This window comes from Erpetoichthys calabaricus, chromosome 3, assembly GCF_900747795.2.
Source record: "Erpetoichthys calabaricus chromosome 3, fErpCal1.3, whole genome shotgun sequence".
Taxonomy (NCBI): Eukaryota; Metazoa; Chordata; class Cladistia; order Polypteriformes; family Polypteridae; genus Erpetoichthys; species Erpetoichthys calabaricus.
This window is the reverse complement of record NC_041396.2, coordinates 16,103,620-16,124,016: the sequence shown is the minus strand read 5'-3', so window position 1 is coordinate 16,124,016 and position 20,397 is coordinate 16,103,620. Positions and strand designations below refer to the sequence as shown.

Genomic DNA, 20,397 nt, shown 5'->3' with positions numbered 1-20,397 from the left:
TAGATAGATAGATAGATAGATAGATAGATAGATAGATAGATAGATAGATAGATAGATAGATAGATAGATAGATAGATAGAAACTTTATTAATCCCAAGGGGAAATTCACATACTCCAGCAGCAGCATGCTGACAAAAACAATATTAAATTAAAGAGTGCTAACAATGCAGGTATACAGACAGACAATAACTTTGAATAATGTTAACGTTTACCCCCCCGCGTGGTACTGAAGAGTCGCATTGTGTGGGGGAGGAACAATCTCCTCAGTCTGTCAGTGGAGCAGGACGGTGACAGCAGTCTGTCGCTGAAGCTGCTCCTCTGTCTGGAGATGATCCTGTTCAGTGGATGCAGTGGATTCTCCATGATTGACAGGAGTCTGCTCAGCGCCCGTCACTCTGCCACAGATGTCAAACTGTCCAGCTCCGTGCCTACAACAGAGCCTGCCTTCTTCACCAGTTTGTCCAGGCGTGAGGCGTCCTTCTTCTTTATGCTGCCTCCCCAGCACACCACCGTGTAGAAGAGGGCGCTCACCACAACCGTCTGTTAGAACATCTGCAGCATCTTATTGCAGATGTTGAAGGACGCCAGCCTTCTAAGGAAGTATAGTCGGCTCTGTCCTTTCTTACACAGAGCATCAGTATTGGCAGTCCAGTCCAATTTATCATCCAGCTGCACTCCCAGATATTTATAGGTTTGCACCATCTGCACACAGTCACCTCTGATGATCACGGGGTCCATGAGGGGCCTGGTCTTCCTAAAATCCACCACCAGCTCCTTGGTTTTGCTGGTGTTCAGTTGTAGGTGGTTTCAGTCGCACCATTTAACAAAGTCCTTGATAAGGTCCCTATACTCCTCCTCCTGCCCACTCCTGATGCAGCCCACGATAGCAGTGTCGTCAGCGAACTTTTGCACGTGGCAGGACTCCGAGTTGTATTGGAAGTCTGATGTATATAGGCTGAACAGGACCGGAGAAAGTACAGTCCCCTGCGGTGCCCCTGTGTTGCTGACCACAATGTCAGACCTGCAGTTCCCGAGACGCACATACTGAGGTCTGTCTGTAAGATAGTCCACGATCCATGCTACCAGGTATAAATCTACTCCCATCTCTGTCAGCTTGTCCCTAAGGAGCAGAGGTTGAATGGTGTTGAAGGCGCTAGAGAAGTCCAGAAACATAATTCTTACTGCACCACTGCCTCTGTCCAAGTGGGATTGGGATCGGTGTAGCATGTAGATGATGGCATCCTCCGCTCCCACCTTCTCCTGGTATGCGAACTGAAGAGGGTCAAGGGCGTGTTGGACCTGTGGCCTCAGGTGGTGAAGCAGCAGCCTCTCCATGGTCTTCATCACATGTGACGTCAGAGTGACAGGCCGGAAGTCGTTCAGCTCACTAGGACGTGATACAACATGTTTTCCAAAGCCTTGGGACTCTCCCCTGTTCCAGGCTAAGGTTGAAGATGCGCTGTAGAGGACTCCCCAGCTCCAACGCACAGGATATGCAATATGCAACAAGAGTTATATTTAAGACTTTTCACATGGGATGATTCTGCAATGTTATATTCAAGATTCAAAGCAGTTTTAAACAGATTAACCATAAATGGAACCCAGCAATTAATTAATGGACAGATACTTCTGGGCTCCACTTATGTTAATCTGTTTCAAATTACTTTGTTTTCCCATCTGTTTAAACAAATATGTGCATTCATTTGTACATATTATGTAAATAAGGTGAGAACTTGTCACTGTGCTCTATGCCTGTACTCTGAAAAGTACTATACAAAAATAAACTGAATTGAATTTTTATATTAAATTATTATATTATGTCCTACAAATAAGTAATTAAAGGCATAGTTTTAAATTTGTAATGGAGAAATCCTTTCCTAATCTTTGCATGGGTGTGCTATTCATCTTGGCAGCATCTTTGTTAAGTTCATTTGTTACACAAATTCTTTGTTAACACTTGCCAAATGGGGTCTTTACAGCTTCCCATTGCTTTGGGTCTTAATATATCTAAATATGGCTGTGTTCTTCATCATTAAAACAAAGCTATAATATAAAGAAATGAAAAATGGCAAAAAGTGTCCATTAATATGGAGGATTAGGTGAAAAGGGCAATAGTCAGGCACACCAAAAAAAGGCCTACTGCAACTCTAGGAATTAATGTCTTCCATGGTTGAGATGGGAGAAACTGTGATTAGCATAATGGAAGACACAAAGCAAAAGCTCAAATTTATGAAAAAATGTTATACTAGATCTGTAGTACAAATTGCCACAAGGCACATTTGAGGCTCTTCAATACATTCTAAAAACAATTCTATGTACAAATGAGAGTATAACTGATGTGTTTGCCAAAGCACTATGCCTGGTGCAAGCACTACAATGCATATCATACTGAAAGGACCACAACTACCGTAAGGACAGTGACGGTACCATCAACCTATGGCATTTTTTTTGCTTAGTAATTTATATCTGCTGTATTATGATGCTGAACCACACACTGTATTGTCACAGCATTTTTAAGGCTTCTGAATCAGTGGCACTTTCACAAAATACTTTTCAAATCACTGTAAGATATAGTGCCTATACATTGAACCGATGGTCACATTGTTTGGTTTTCAAGCTTCTTCAGACAGCAAAGGCCAGTCAAAACCAATCAAGAACAGAAAGTCTAATATTACTATTCACCAAGGCCCCTAATATTCTTTTTTGTGCTAATAAAACTTGGTAAAAACAGGCATAAGAAAGAATATGACACTGATAAAGGTTTCTCCTAAAAACATACAGGTAGATTACTCACCAAAGCTGCTTTTACCAAATATTAGATCTATAAACAATGCTGCACATCTTCTCTTTGATACATTAACAAAGAGTGCTTTCAGCCAATGAATCATTCAGCAGAAGTGTGTCAAGAATCATACCAACAGCAATATTAGAAGTTTTCTTTCTTTTTAATTTTCCTGCTTTTCAGTCATTCTGGCGTTCAGACCATAGTGTGTGTATTTATTTATTTATCTACCTATGTATGTATTCATTTATTTAAAGAGCTTCTGTAAAACAGCCAAATTTCCCCCTGTTATTGAGTGCCTTATCTACATATCTATCATACAGTGCCTTTCACATCTATCTATTGAAAAAACACCCGATCTAAATCCATTAAGTAGTTCTCTCATGAAAGTGGACAGATATACAGACGTTGGATTGTGTGTGTATATATATATTGTGACAGACGACCGGCTATAGACTCCGGTCGTCACCCCCAGGCCGCTAGGAGGAGCCCTCCGGACAGCATATTTGCGCCCCGAGTTCCAGCAGAGCCTCATGGACTTTGTGGTGTTTTGACACAGCCCTGCTGGATACCTTGGGGGCCGCCAGGAGTCGCTGTAGGGGGGCTAGTGGGCTCTGGCATGCCCTATATCCCGGGAGTGCATCCCAGTCACGTGACTGGAAGAAGCGATGTGCTCCCGGGATGAAGAAAAGGACTTTGCCCTGACCCGGAAGGAAAACGGACTTGTGGGTTTGGCTTGGAGCCACTTCCGGGTCAGGGGATATAAAAGGACTATGGGTAAGCCCAGACACTGAGCTGAGCTGGGAGGTAGGGTGGCGACGTGTCTGGGAGAGGAGGTATTGGTTATAGAGAAGAGTATTGTGTTTATGAGTGTGTGGAGGAGAGTGCTTGGTGCACTACAGTATAATTATAAAATAAATATAATTTATACATTCACCTGGTCATCAGAGTGGTACCTGAGGGTTCGAGAGGTGGACACGAGCATCAACCGCTACACTGGCGTAGTTGGCAGGATACTCTGGCTGTCTGGAGGCAGAGGATCTGCAATTCAAATTAAATTGGTTGTGGCAGAGAAACTCTAAGAAGGTCCCTCTAGTAACCGCGGAGGTGAATACTCCACCCGCGACCAAGAGCGCTGCAGCTGAGAGCCGTCCTCCAGAGCAGGCAAGCATGAGGAAGAAGACTGGGAAGAAGGCTGGAGTTGTCCAGAAGACTTCGGTCCCAGATCCGATGGAGACGCTGTGGACTTACCTGACGGGCAGTGAGGAAGATTGGGAGCAGTTTAAGGCCACGCAAACCCGAGCAGGGCAGCAGTCGGAACGTTGCCGGATGGCGACTCCTGAAGATTACTACAGGGAGTTGGAGCGTGATCGCCAACGTTCCGAGGTATGTGCTGGGGCAATGCCCGAAACGCCGGGAGTATTTGTTTCCTGTTTTGCAGGGGCCTGTCTGCACGAAGCGGACAAAGAACGCGCCCGCCTCACACCTAGACAAGATGGCCGCGAAGAAAAAAAAGCAAGCCAGTCTAGGCGTCCGCAGAAAGGGAGTCCATTGGCGGAGAATGTCCACGGGACCTCGCGCGCCGGCAACCAGGAAGAAGAGCAGTTGGGAGCCGTCGGCGAGGCGAATAATTCCCCAACGCGTCTGCGCTCCCTGAAGGGGAAGGGGGCGGCGAGCGAAGCAGCGCCACCACTGAACACAGGTAAAGAGGGACGGGACGTGACTGTAGTGTCTGCCGGCAATATTAAAAAGGCAGACCGCAGCCAGCCGCAGGAGGCTACCCGTCCCTCTAAAGACTCCATATCCCAGGAGCCCTTGCGCTCATCAGCAGAGCACGTGCCAGGAGTGGACGTGCTCATTGGTTCCCGGTCGGCAGATGATCAAAATAAGGAAGTAGCCTTACTGCCGGCCGAGACAAATAACTTAACAAACTATATGATACGGGATCTCGAAGAGATACTCGAGCCCGTACTGGGTTTCTTTCAGGGAATCGAGGACCTGAGGAGACGGGTAGAGGAGCTGGGAGCCACGGTCGAAGCGCCGCTGAGGAAACTACAAGTATACCTGCGACGATTAGGCCGTGAAGCCCCGGCCTCGATTGATTCGGCGGTGCAGGTGAGTGAAATCTGCGCCGTATATAATAAGGGGACGCAGTGTGAATCGGCACCGCGTTTAATAAGTTGCGGTTGTCAAAGCGCTGTGTGCCCGACAGTAGAGTGTGGTACAAATACGGAGTGGTTGGGCAGCGATCCGATGGAACCGGGGCGGCGATATCAGACGCCGCTCCGGGATAACGCGGACCGTAAGAGCCCGACCCGCGTGATAAGGGGGTTGCCGTTGGTTAATGAAGGGGCGGGGGAAGCACCGATCGTCCCTGGACAGCTGAATAGTGCTGTTACCCGGAGCGATACGGTACTAATGACGCCGCCTCCGAGTTTACATAGGACAACGGGCGTGCAAACAGCAAAGAGGCTCTCTCTCTTCCATAGAGAGCCTCACGTTGTGCACAAGCCCCAGAGAAAGCAGGAGATCCCCACACAGAAATGCGGGTCTCCTAACAGGGAAAAGAAAAGGGCTGAGAGCAACAAAGCGGCCGTTAACCCCTCCTTGGCGGAGGACAGGGTGGAGCTGACAGAATTCCCGAGGTGCTTCAGGTCTCGGGAAGAGAGGCCACCAGGAGGATGTCGGCGGTGCTATAACTGCCGGCAACCGGGCCACGTGTGGAGGAGTTGTCCCCGGAGGACAGGGGAGCGGTGGGATACCAGATACACCGTTCCCCCAAGGTTCGCTGGAGGATCTCGACAACAGAACCACGGTCCGGATAAAGCATTCTCCTGGAGGAAGACGTCCCTCGCGGGAATCAACGCTCCGCCCCACTGGTCGTCGCTAAGGGGGAGGGACTGTGACAGACGACTGGCTATGGACTCCGGTCGTCACCCCCAGGCCGCTAGGAGGAGCCCTCCGGACAGCATATTTGCGCCCCGAGTTCCAGCAGGGCCTCATGGACTTTGTGGTGTTTTGACACAGCCCTGCTGGATACCTTGGGGGCCGCCAGGAGTCGCTGTAGGGGGGCTAGTGGGCTCTGGCATGCCCTATAACCCGGGAGTGCATCCCAGTCACGTGACTGGAAGAAGCGATGTGCTCCCGGGATGAAGAAAAGGACTTTGCCCTGACCCGGAAGGAAAACGGACTTGTGGGTTTGGCTTGGAGCCACTTCCGGGTCAGGGGATATAAAAGGACTATGGGTAAGCCCAGACACTGAGCTGAGCTGGGAGGTAGGGTGGCGACGTGTCTGGGAGAGGAGGTATTGGTTATAGAGAAGAGTATTGTGTTTATGAGTGTGTGGAGGAGAGTGCTTGGTGCACTACAGTATAATTATAAAATAAATATAATTTATACATTCACCTGGTCATCAGAGTGGTACCTGAGGGTTCGAGAGGTGGACACGAGCATCAACCGCTACTATATATATATATATATATATATATATATATATATATATATATATATATATATATATATATATATATATACACACATACACATACAGTATATACTAGGGGGCTTCTGCTCGCTTCGCTCGCCAACCCCTGTGTTTGGTTAATCGGATATAGAATTTTACATTTTTTTTTCTTTGGAATTGTTTCAATTTCATTACTTGCACTTTTACTTTAAAGCTTCATTAAAAACAATATTTTTTGGAGACACATTGTGACAAAACAACGTATAACTGCCCGTGAATGAATATTGTTTCTGTTTGTCTAATAAATAATGCGTCTTTTTCTAATGTTTGTCCCTGTGATTTATTGATTGTTTTAGCAAAAGCTATTCTCACGGTAAACTGTGAACATTTTAATACGAATGGCATATCACGATCTCCTTTGGTGTGTAATGTTATTCATGGAATATATACATTACCTTTCTTTTTGCCTGTTAAAATTTGCATCGCTTCTCCGTGATTAGCAATATACACCTGATCGAATTGTGTATTCTTTGAAATTCAACTTGTCGTTGCTGTAACTGTTCCGGGACCTCAGATTCTCATAGATACTGTAGCGACTGACATGATAAATTGTCACAAAAGTTTTACTTGAACAATCGCCGACTTCCTAACCCCAAACGCAACTTTCTAGCAACCCTCTCCAACCCCTCCTCCCCCGGGTCTCGCCCCCCCTTACCGCATCAATCAATACCCTGCTATCAGTCTTCAGTACTGTAGTCTGCCCTCCCTCAATCAGACCGGACAGTCACTTAAAACCAAAAAGGTCTCAACCTGGCTGGGACGCTTCAACACTTTCGAATTCCACTGCTTTCATAATCTCTTATCTGCCTTTTTTTCTCTCCAACGCCTTTGGGTCTTTATTCTCCGTATTGTCCTTATACGCTTTATACGCAGCCGTCATGTGCACATGATATGTGTGTACTATGTGCTTTTACACTACTGACTGTTTTAAGATGGGTGTGCTGTTATATGATATCTTTTGTAAGTAGGGCGTGCCTTGCAAGAATCTCATGTTTCACGTCCCTGCAAGACGGCCCTGGGACAATCTCTTGGCACCAAGTCTCATGTTTACAGTCCCCACGAGACACTCCGTGGCAAGTCTCTTTTGTCTCGCGGGTCTTTTAAATGTCTTCCGAAAACTTCCGAGAAGTTCACTTATCGTCGCTTTGCTTTTGCTTCCCAGGATTTTTTTTTATAATAGAATATATAGAGTATATATATATATATTTTTTGCAGCTGGAGATCCACAAAGGGAGAAAATGAATCATGTATCATAAAGTAGTTTTTATTCCTGAGCTTTCATAGACATTTATAAATGTCTATGTGTGGAAGTGTGTGTTTGTCCGGCTCGGAAGTGAGAGGTGGAGTCGGGGTAAGGGTTCAACCTCCAAGGATATGCAAGCGACGCCAGCACATTGGCAAAACGAAACCTCCAAAGACAGTTACTCGCTTAGCCGCTAAAACAGAAGTGAGACAAGCACATCAACAAAGTGGTATCCCTTTTACTTTTCCTCCCGACGCTAATACACAAGTGAGGGGAGCTCTTTGACAAAACAAAACCTCCGAAGAAAGACAAACTTGCTTAGTCGCTAATACACATGCGATTTGAGCACATCGGCAAAATGAAACCTCCTAGGAGAGAGATGCCCAGAATAGTTCCTTTCAATTACCTGACAACTGTACATTTCAAGTTTTTTCTGACGATTTCAATAGTTTCTAAGACCCTGTGCTTTTTACAGTACAAGCTTAGATAGATAGATAGATAGATAGATAGATAGATAGAATTTATATGAAAAGAAAATAATTATTTTTACTAAAGTATCAAACCAGTCATTCTTAACTTTTCATTTAGACATTTATTACAGAATCAGGTTCAATCAAGCTTTTCAAACATGAAGGTTAATATGCATTTAAAACATTTCCCTACACAGTGATCATTAGAAGAAGCACCAAATAAAATAATAAACTAAATAAAACAAAAATATTTATGCTTAAAACTTTAGCCATGCAATACAACAAAAGCCAGTAAAATCTTATTAAATGGGGTTAAAGTCTTATCCTGATGATATAAAATGATACAGCAATTTATAAAAATATATAGCAAGTAAAGCAATAGGCACATATGTAAAATGGGTGATATACAAAAGTAGACGTACAAATGAACATCTATATGGTATTATGAGATAACAGAACACATTTTTCTTCTTTTTCTGCTATACGTGGCACACTTTCACAATGGCATTCAAGCAGTTTACTCAAATAAGCCTCAATTATGCAGCTATCAGAGTAACACAGCCTAATGTGGTTTTCAATGCCAGAAGACAAAAAAGTAGAGGTTCCACAAGACCTACTGAATCACAGGATGGAAACAATCTTTTGGCTAACCCATCCTGATGCACAGTCACTCTGAGTAAATACTAGTCAGCAAAGCGGAACATTTTTAGTATAAATGAGTTGGACATCTGGCAAACATTTATTGTGTAATACAGTTGACTACTGCTACCGTTTTCACTTTCATAGTCTGCACACCTGGACAAATGCTGCATGAAAAAAGCTGACTGTGCAAAAAAACCAACAGGAAGATCAAACAATTAGTTTGTGAAAGCAGTGCCCCCTTTAATATTTTTATAGGAAATAAAAGGGATAATGCATAACAGATTGTACTTTTAAGTCCTATACCATATTTTAACATTACAAATTTAATTATCTATTTAGAAAAAACTGAAAAACCCTTGGGTGTAGGAAGTCTAAAAAATCAAAGTCTAATTAAACAACAGGTTTAAGAAGACACTCAAATTAATTTTTAATTAAGATACTTAAAACAATGCATATCTGCAAGAACTATAGTCCTTAATGGTCTAACAGACAAGCTTTATCGTATGAAAACTAAGTCATCCCTGTTCTCAGAATATCCTACCCCTAGAGAAAGATATCTGTCATATCTATAATTTTATGAACACCATTACTTTCCTTCCCTTGTGTATAATTACCATAACACAACTCTCCCTCTGTTTTGATGAATGAAAGATTGTTTGCATTGCGTGCTGTGAACTGCAGGATTTAAAAAAAAAAAAAAAAAGTAATACATAATAACTGGCAAGTTTGATTACCATAGTCTAAAAGGCCATGTTGATATAAAGCATATTTTAACCAACAGGAAATAAACACCATTCTGTTTAAAATGGGCATATAGCACACAATTATGCTACAAACCTACCTGTTAAGCTATTTAGTGAGATACCATATTACAGTAAATTAAAATAAATATGCTTATTTTTGGCTAAGGCTAAAGTATAATTTATTTCTACTATTAAAGTAATTGGAATGCAAGTCTATTAACAGAAGGACTGCACCAAATTCACATTCATAAACATTATGCTCCTGCTTTAGACCTCAAGTCAGGTTCACCTCACTGACATTAAAACGGACTTGATTTAAAAAATGTCTCACCTTGACCAAAAACATTTCCAAATGAGAGTAACTATGATGACAAGTTCAAATTCAACTTTATCCCCAATAAGTAAATTCAAATTATTTTTTGAATAGCCTCACATATAAGAAAACAGCAGTGGCAACAAAATCACAAATGATAACAAAAGTAATGAAATTATCAGATCAATACAAGTATTTACAATATAGCAAAATATAAAACTCAGTTCCGGGCAGGGTGTCTTGGTTTTTTTTAATGATGTTAAGATTTAGTATCTGGTTAGTTACTATAACTTACTATATTTTTTAAATACAGTTTTAAATGCAGACAAGCTGTGAACTTGAGAGATGTTAAAGGGAAGACAATGAAGATCCAAAGCCAACCTAATGTCCAGAACATCTGCGAATGTAAGAGACTTTGAGGAATATAAAGTGGGATATATTAAATATTTGTGTACTCAGCATATCACTGCGATCACTACTGCCAAAGGAACTATCTCACATCATATCGGAGGAACAGCTCATCCAAGGATGGCAAGAGCAAAGATCCAGAGCAAGAACAAACGATTCAAAACTAGCCAACCTCAATCGTTTTTTTAAAAGTAAGTTGAAAGAAATATTACATTTCATAGCAAGCATTTTGGCCACTGTGGAGAACCAGCTTAAACCTCTGAATCCATTTTTTATTTTGTGATGTTTCAGCATTGCCTTCAAGAAACTGCTTGAAGAGGTCTTGACTAAAATTATTAGGGTGCTTTGGGGTGCAAATATCCTTGATAAAAGAGCACTGCCATTGCCATCCCAGTGATATTTCTGCACCAAAATAACAACTTACTAAAACTAGGGGGCTTTGCCCCCTGCTTGCTTTGCTCACCAAAATGCCTGCACTACGTACCAGCCACTTCGCAAATCTGCCGCTCGCGTTGTGAAGAAGGGGGCTGAATGCACCCCAAGGAGATGTGGTCGCTCCTCCGAAACCTCGTCTTAAACTGTGAAACAAATAGTTTTTTTAGTTGCACCCCGCACTTCTGTCATATCACCTATGTCCACAGATTCAATCTCTTTTCGCTTTTACCTTTTCATCAATATTGCATTGAATTTTGATTTCGTGTTTGGAATTACATCGTAACAATGCAACGTATAACTGCCCGTGAGTGAATATCGTTTCTTTCTCTCTACAAGAAATGTGTCAGACAATAGCATTCACACAAATGAGAAACAATTGAACCCTGTGCATAGTTATGTGATCAGGACTTTTCCAAATCTCTTTGCATAAGCTCTTGTCTGGCGTGGCTTGAAATTAGAAGTTGAAGACTAAACTTCAGACAGAAAGGCCCACAAACAAACAGCAACTGAAAGCTGCTGCAGTAAAGGCCTGGCAGAGCATTAAAAAGGAGGAAACCCAGCATCTGGTGATGTCCAGGAGTTCAAGACTTCAGGCTGTCATTGCCAGCAAAGGGAATTCAACCAAGTATTAGAAATGAACATTTTATTTCCAGTTATTTAATTTGTCCAATTACTTTTGAGCCCCTGAAATGAAGGGATTGTGTTCAAAAAATGCTTTAGTTGCGTCACATTTTTATGCAATCGTTTTGTTCACCCCACTGAATTAAAGCTGAAAGTCTGCACTTCAACTGCATCTGAGTTGTTTCATTTAAAATTCATTGTGGTAATGTACAGAACCAAAATGAGAAAAAAGTTGTCTCTGTCCAAATATTTATGGACCTAACTGCATATATTGCCTGTCTTGTTACAGCTATATATTAATTAGGTATTTAAAAGGAACACCATTTGCAGTGTTAATTTATTAAAAAACACAGCCAAGAGACCAGTGTATTTGCAGCTTCACACAATGAGATTCCCCTGCCCAGATACTGTACAACTGAAAGATCACAGAAGTGCAGCATTAAACACCTCTGATGTGCCGCATAACAGAGTAGCAATCAACATCCCTGCTGTGCCATCTGAAGACCCACACAAGACCCCTGCTGATCTGACAATGCCACCAGTCATATGACAACAGTGAAATTAAAGACAACCCCACCGATTCGAAAATATGCCATTATAAGGGTTGAAAGTGGTCACTGGGGACAAAGTCTTCTAAGGGAGGGCTATGTAATGGCACTGTCAAGTCGCATCAGGCTGAGAATAAGTCACCAACAGTATGAACTGGCATTCCATCATGGAAATGAGAAGTTTCAGAGCCAACTGCAGAAGGTCTTTTAAAAACAGCAATCCTAACAAAGTCACATATGAATTCCAACTACTGCGGCAACTGCAAATCACCTAAAAGAGTGATATGAAGAACAAAAATCCACTGGTAGTTGGTGCCAGCTCTACAATATAAATAAATTTTAATTTTAATTACCAGCTTTAATTATAGCAGTAGGGTTCCACAAGGCTCATTTTAGGGATAACTGATCCTTCAAATTTGAACAAATTAGAAAATGTATGCATGGGCTAAAATTCAGGTATGACTGTATAGGTCAACAGATTTCATAGAGAGCACATTACAATTCAAGGGATGTAAAAATGGCATTGATTAATGTTCTGTTTTTAGTTGCTGTGCGTGGAGGATCTGTGATTAACTGTAGTCCAAATTTCTCAGACTTAACATTTTTGAAATACTCAAAGAACAGTTAAAATCTATTTAAGTCTAAAGGTAAAATTGTTGGCTGCTTCATACCACAACGGAGAACAGATCTAGAGGATAGTTGATAAATAACAGTCTCCAAGAAACACTAAATCATCATAATTTGCAGATAATACAGCTGTTAGGTTGTTTAAACATAACATTCTGTAAATACTAAGTATACACTTGTTTACTCCATGCTTACAATTAATTTCTGGTCAAGTGACTTTTTTTTTTTTTTTTTAAATAGTTTAAGCGGCAAAAAAGTTGGCTGGTGTACTAGAGGTGCCTACCTTAGTGTTTCACTAACTTGTATTAGGGATGCATTATACCATCAGGAGCAAACTGTCAGACTAGGTAAAAAAAAGGAAAATATACAAAATGAACATGTTAAAGTGACCTTTTCTCAAAGTAAATGTGAAATAGTAAAATAATCCGTAATTTAAGTTGTCAAAAAAGTTTCTCAGTTTTAAAGCTGAGCAGTACAATAATTTGCCAATGTGTTTTAATAGGAGATTTTGAAACTTGTAAACTTTTCCCCTCTGCCCTAGAGCATATCAGACAATAAAAAAGGTCTGAGGGGAGGATATCTGTACTTTAAAGCAGAACAGTTACTGCAAATTTAAAGTCTGTGTCTATCAGTGCATTTAATCAACTAATTCAAAGTGTTTTTAGCATTACAAGAAACTTTAATTACACATCTAGCCTATCCAAATTGAACATATAATGTTTCAAGAGGAGATGAAGATTAATTTCTAACATGACTCATTCGGGACTGAAACTTTTCCCTTCCCTATAGGTTACTCACTTCTGATGCTAGATAACAGCTAAAAAAATTCCCTGTTTGGCTAAACTGCAAAAAAGATGGTCGCTTTGACTGAAGCTATAGAACCTACGTATATAATGGTGAAATAAACAGGTTCTTTGTTATAAAAAGGAAAATTCTCTTTAAGAATGAAACATTGTTTTATTTTTGTACAATCACATTGAAGTTTAACACTCTGGTAAGCAACTGCATCTCCACGACTTAACAATGACAAAATGCACAAGACATTGTCTTAAAGTAATTTCCAATATGTTTTGAAAGAGCAATTGCCAATGTGTGAAGCAACACGCCATTTTCTAAACTGCCTAAACCAGTTCAGAATTGTAGGCAAAATGGTCTGGTCTGCCTTATTACGTACAGTACTGCTGACCTGGATTACACAAACACACTTTGTACTATGGATCCCAGCTTAATTCCAAAATTTCACAAAACCATGCAGCTGACTAAACAGATACAGTCAATACTGTAGAAAGCTTTAATCCCAATTAGGAAGTTTGAAGAAGAAGAAAAAAAAGACAACTACATTTTAAGATTACAAACATATATAAAAATGTATTTAGAGAATATTTAAAAAATATTTATAAATAATCACCATTACATATACATTTATACGTGCATATATATTTTTAATTATTTATTGTGTTATCTTTTAAACTTTATTTTATTATGTCCTTCTCATGATTGTTAGTAGAGTAGAAATAATTCTAAATACTATCGCATGCCAACCAACTGTAAATTCTGTTTTTTTTCCTTGTGATCTCAAAGCTTGGTTATACATCCTTTGAGAATAGTTAGTAAATTGCTTTCGGCTGTCTATACTTTATATAAAGATTGGCAAGTCGACTCCATAATGGAGTATAACATCAGAATTTAAAATAGCAGTTTTTTGTTCACATACAGTATGTCTGTAACTCTCTGTGCTGTAAATTTGACTGAGGTAACTTTACTGTAAGCATACACAAGTGGCTGCTAGTACTCACTTTACTTCTGGCAATGCAATTTACAGTGTTAAGGAGGTAAAGTTTTTCATAGAAAAGCACGGTAGGGACAGGTTTCTCATAATGAAATAGAAAACTCCAAAGTGCTAATCTAAAAACAATTTAATATATTCACCTGTTATTACCAAGTGCATATACATAAGAGGAAATTTCTAATGCTAAGAAATGACAAAATAACTGGCTCAAAATTTGTGATAAATAAGTTCAGAAGCCAAGATCCAAAACTGCTTATTTTTACTATTTGCACAATTTTTTCTTGAATGTCTGACAATATGAAAAGCAAATGGTATGTAGTTATGAAATTTCACATTAAAAATATACAGTGTGAAACAATTTATATTAGTTGTTTTTTTGTATTTCTTTTTTATTTGGTATCATTCACAAACATCTAAGGTGACATCAAAACATTGTGATGTACTGTATAATTTCACTGTCTTTAAGGAGATAGCAACAGCAATTTTTATAAGAATTCTTATTTCTTATAGCTGGAGCATAAATAAAACATAAAACATGATATTTTAAACAAAACTATAAAAATATTCAACAAATGCATGGGGAGTACTTCACTGTACAACGGTAGGATGAACAAGACTGGTGAAGCATCTAATAGGATATTAGCCATATTAAACATGCACGCATCACACCTGTCACTTTTTCCCTACTGTGCATAACTACAAATCCAGCAATTGTGCATGAATGCCAATGCAAAAGTAAAAAAAAGAGGTTGCCAAAAAAAAAAAAAATGAGCGATTACTCGGAAGTCCATCCATCCATCCATTATCCAACCCGCTATATCCTAACTACAGGGTCACGGGGGTCTGCCGGAGCCAATCCCAGCCAACACAGGGCAGGAAACAAACCCTGGGCAGAGCGCCAGCCCACCGGAGATACTTGGAAGTCACGAAAGTTAAAATGTGCAAATGCTGAGGATTGACTGCATTTCTTTTTGTGTTTTACATTAGTTGTATGTGGTACATCAACGGATGTAAATGTTTACACCGATTGGCCACACCACCACTAACTACCACTAACAGTTGAAATGAATAACATTGGTCAACTCATTACAATGGTACCTGTCATGGGGAGGATACATATATTAGGAAGCAAGTGAACAGTCAGTCGTTGAAGGTGATGTGTTGTAAGCAGGAAGAAACAGGCATGTGTACAGTGGGGGAAATTAGTATTTGATCCCCAGCTGAATTTGTAAGTTTGCTCACTTACAAAGAAATGAACAGTCTCTAATTTTTATGGTAGTTTCATTTTAATGGAGAGAGAGACAGAATATCAACCAAAAATCCAGAAAAAACACATTACATAAAAGTTATAAATTGATTTACATGTATTTGAGAGAAATAAATATTTGGTCCCCTACAACCCAGCCAGGATTCTGGCTCCCACAGATTGGCTGTGTGCCCATGTGGCACACAGATTACAATCAATCAAATCAAGCAATCAATTACAGATACTCCTGATCTCAACTCATTATACTGTATGCATAAAGCCCACCTGTCCACAGAATCAATTTCTTCCATTCCAACCTCTCCACCAACATGGGCAAGACCAAAGAGCAGTCAAAGGACGTCATGGACAAGATTGTAGACCTGCACAAGGCTGGAATGGGCTATAAGACCATCAGCAAGAAGCTTGGTGAGAAGGTGACAACTGTTGGTGCGATTATTTGGAAATGGAAGAAATATAAAATGACCATCAATCGTCCTCAGTCTGGAGCTCCATGCAAGATCTTACCTCATGAGGTAAGGATGATCATGAGAAAGGTGAGGGATCAGCCCAAAACTACACAGGAAGAGCTTGTTAATGATCTGAAGGCAGTTGGGACCACAGAACACCATTGGTAACACACTACACCGTAATGGATTGACATCTTGCAGCGCCCGCAAGGTCCCCTTGCTCAAGAAGGCACATGTACAGGTCCGTCTTAACTTTGCCAGTGAACATCTGGGCATGTAGAGGTTATTTATATCCCCTCTTTGAAATATTCCCATTTTTTTGCTTTACAGCTTTAAATGAAAACACACCCAAAAAAATTTCTTCCCAGCTTTGCTTACTCAATACCACCTCTAACATCCAAGTGAAAGATATCACAGTTACAGTTCAGAAAAATGATAAAAAATCAAAAACAAGACCTACTGAGATTAATAAAGGATCACCCTCCACTGTCAATGTCATTTTGTTGACTCACCTTTTGCTTTAATGACAGTCTTGAGTCTGTTGGGATACTTCTCTATCAGCTTTGCTCATCTAGATTAAACAATATTTGCCCACTTTTCTTTACAGAACTGTTCCAAGTTTGGTCAAATTGAATGACAAGCGTTGGTGGTCTGCTATCTTCAAATCTTTCCACACATTTTGAATGGGATTTAGGTCTGTGCTCTGACTGGGCCACACGAGGACATTCACTTTTTTCTCTCCTTCAGCCACTGTGTGGTCCATTTTGCTGTGTACTTCGGGTCATTGTTGTGTTGAAAGGTGAACATTCTGCCCATCTTCAACTTTCTGGAGGAAAGTGGCAGGTTTTCCTCAAGAATTTGACAGTATTTTGCCCCATCCATTTTTCCTTCTACCCTAATGAGAGCCCCAGGCCCTGCGGCAAAGAAACACCCCCACAACAGGATGCTGCCACCTCCATGCTGTACTGTAGGTATGGTGTGTTGTGGATGGTGAGCTGCATTGGATTTCCGCCAGGTGTACCATTTGGTATTGAGGCCAAATAGTTTGATTTTGGTCTCATCTGACCACAAGACCTTTTTCCACTTGGCATCAGAATCTTCAAAGTGCATTCTGGCAAAGCTCAAACAAATGGCTTTTTCCTTGCGACCCTCCCGAACAAGCCACAATTGTGGAGCGCTTGTGAAATTGTTGTCACATGCACACAATGACCACTCTTTGCCCTAAAATCATGTAACTCCTTCAAAGTGGCCATTGGCCTCTTGGTAGCCTCTCTTACTAGTTTCCTCCTTGCTCTTCCATTCAGTTTGGAGGTACAGCCGGGTCCAGGAAGGTTCCTAGTAATACCAAACACTCGCCACTTCTTTATTATGGACTTTACTGGGCTCCTTGAGATTGATAAAGCCTTTGAGATTTTTTTTGTCTCCATCTCCTGCCTTATGTCTGTCCACAACTCTATGCCTGAGATCTTTTGAAAGTGGCTTGCCACCCATAGTCAGTTGTTTGCTGTCAGTTGCACTACCAAGCAAAGAAATGAATGGTCCAGGAACAGAATCACTAATCACACTGATTACAACTGATCACAGGTGGAAGGAAGCCAGTAACCATGGTCTGCAATGGAAATGGTAGTTACTTACACCTTATTGAGTTTTTTTTTTTTTGGGGGGGGGGGTGATCCTTTATTAATCTCAGTATTTCTTGTTTTTTATTTTTCAAAATTCTTCTGAACTGTACCTGTGATATCTTTCAGTTGAATGTTAAAGATTGCATTGAGTAAGTAAAGCTGAAAAAAATATTGGTTTGTGTGTTTTCATTTAAGGCTGTAAAGCAAAAAAAAAAAAAGGAATATTTCGAAGGGGGGGGGGTTCTTTTCTATACCTACTGTATATATGGTATAGATATGTGATAAATAAATAAATAACAGTATAAAATAATTTTTATAATAGGGAATCAAATAGATCTAAGCATTATTTAAGATTCAGAAGTACTGTGGAAAGAAGCTCTTCATCAGTCTCTCTGAAATGGTCTTCAGGCACCAATATCATCTTCCTGGTCGCAGCACAAAGTATAGGCCATGGTTGGGATGAATAGTATCTCTGATCATTTTGTTTGGCCTGCTCCAACATTGCTTGATATAGACGTCCTGGAAGTTGGGAGGGCAGTGTAAAATCCCTAAGGCATCTGCGGTGATAACGATGTCGTGCCTTCTTCACCCAGAAGTTGATGTGCTTGGACCAGGGTCAGGTCCTATGTAATAGGACACTGAGGAGTCTGAACCTGGTAGTGCCTCTGCTATTTTCTTCTTAAGTGCACAATCCAATTTTTTGTCTTGCGAACGTTCAAGCAGTGTGACAGGGTTTTCACTTCATACAGGTGCACCTGATCATTGTTAGAGATCAGGCCTGCTACAGTTGTGTCATCAGCAAAGTTGACAATGACGTTAGAACCATGTGTAGCCATGCAGTCATGTGCATGATGGATGAGGGCTTCGGTTGAGGCCTGTCTGTCAAGAAGGTTAAAACTATGAAAGTTAATCAAACTAGAAGCAGTCAGCCTTTCCACAGTCTGCATCACAAGGCTGGTTGTATTTTGTGACTCTTTGTAAACTATTTGTTCTAGCTGCTTGGCCAAGCCTTCATATTATTGGGTTTTTACTGAGCAAGTATTATGTCATTCTCAAACACACACCCTGTAAGCTTGCGTACAAACTAACCACTTACTGATATGGAATAAGTTTCATAATTCAATTGATCAAAATGTAATACTACCATTTTGCATGACAGGTGTACATGCAGGACATGTCCTGAATCAGCTTAGGCTATGTTATAGCAAGCATCCCATGACATTCACAGAATGAAATATGTGTGTTCACAGCATGCAAATTCCCCGTGGATCTTTTTAATCATTTTCCATTCTCTCATCTAAACTAAGAGCTTGTTTCTTACACAAAACCCAGCTGCCAAGTGAATTGCGCAGACATAGGTCCTTTAGCGTGGTGATAGATAGATAGATAGATAGATAGATAGATAGATAGATAGATAGATAGATAGATAGATAGATAGATAGATAGATAGATAGATAGATAGATAGATAGATAGATAGATATGAAAGGCACTATATAATAGATAGATAGATAGATAGATAGATAGATAGATAGATAGATAGATAGATAGATAGATAGATAGATAGATAGATAGATAGATAGATAGACTTAATTAATCCTAAGGGGAAATTTACATGATGGTGATGAGTTCAGAGGAATTTATTGTGTTAAATGTCTAACTCAAGTCTATAAATAGTATTCACACATAATTCCCTTTTCTGTAGTCCAGATGGGCCAGTACAGTATTTAGGATCAAGGTGATGGCATCATTGGTGGATCTACTTCAGTGAAAGGTGAACTAAAATGAATCTAGCTCTTTGGACAGTAAAGAGTATATTTAATTCTTGATAAAACGTTTAAAACACTTTATTACTATAAGTGTTAATGCAAGAGGATGGTACTCATTCAGAGAGGCTGGATGAAATTTTATAGGTACATCAACAATGATGGACATTTAAAGCATGTTGCTATGACAAACTGAGTTAAGGAGGGAAGAAGTATTACCATGAAAACTGGTGCAAGCTGATCAGCACAGATCTAAAATACACGTCCTGGAATGCTGTCTGGACATGCTGCTGTTCAATTTCCTGAAATCTCTCCTTAAATCATGTTCCGAGAAAGTGAGTGCGGGTTCCTTGCTGGGCGTTAGCAGCATTTACATCAAAGAGCACATAGAAGTTATTAAATTAATTTGCCAGAGTGGGGTCTGTGCTCACTATGGAGGGGGCATTCATTATATAATTCATTATTGTCCTTAGACCTTGCCATATGCACCTAGGGTCAGAAAGTTGAAATTGTCATTTTATTTTCACCCCGTATAACCACTTAGCATCTTTCACAGCAATACTCCACTTGTATGATGCACCTTTGGTATCGTCCACATTCACAAGACACAAGACCTGAGTTGCACTCAGCGGTTATCACAAATGGTTTTATCCACCCATGGCTTTTGAGTTGGAAAGGTCCTGATGGTGACTTTCTGAACGATATCATCCACGAGTTTTCCAGTGAAGTATACCACTGCTTCTGTAAATACATTGTAATTTCTGGGGTCTAACATGTGGTAATACTGAGTCAACACAAAAACTTTAGTATATGCACAATAATTCAGACTTCAGATAAAAAGATAAATATGAGACAAAAATACAAAATTCATCCATCTATTTTATAATCTGCCTATCCACTACAAAGTTGCAGGGAGACAGTACTAATCTTGGCAGCACTAATGCAAGGTGGAAAATAACCCTGGATGGGACACCAGTCCATTGTAGAATCTGATAAAACATACCTCCAAACAGGGTCAAGTTAGAATTGCCAGTTATCCTTTACTACTGTGCTTATATACATCAAAATTTTAGAATTCTACAATGTATTAAAATAATTAGTTCCCAGGTGTGTGTGTGTGTTTTTTTTAAACTGTCAGATGTTTCCAGTTGAAG

The 20,397-nt window shown here is 40.3% G+C and overlaps 1 protein-coding gene across 3 annotated transcripts in view; it reads right to left on the bottom strand.

The window, feature by feature from the left end:
• supt3h (SPT3 homolog, SAGA and STAGA complex component) overlaps nt 1-20,397 on the bottom strand; it is a 518,283-nt gene that overhangs the window by 253,037 nt on the left and 244,849 nt on the right. The gene's annotated exons all lie outside the window — the stretch shown is intronic.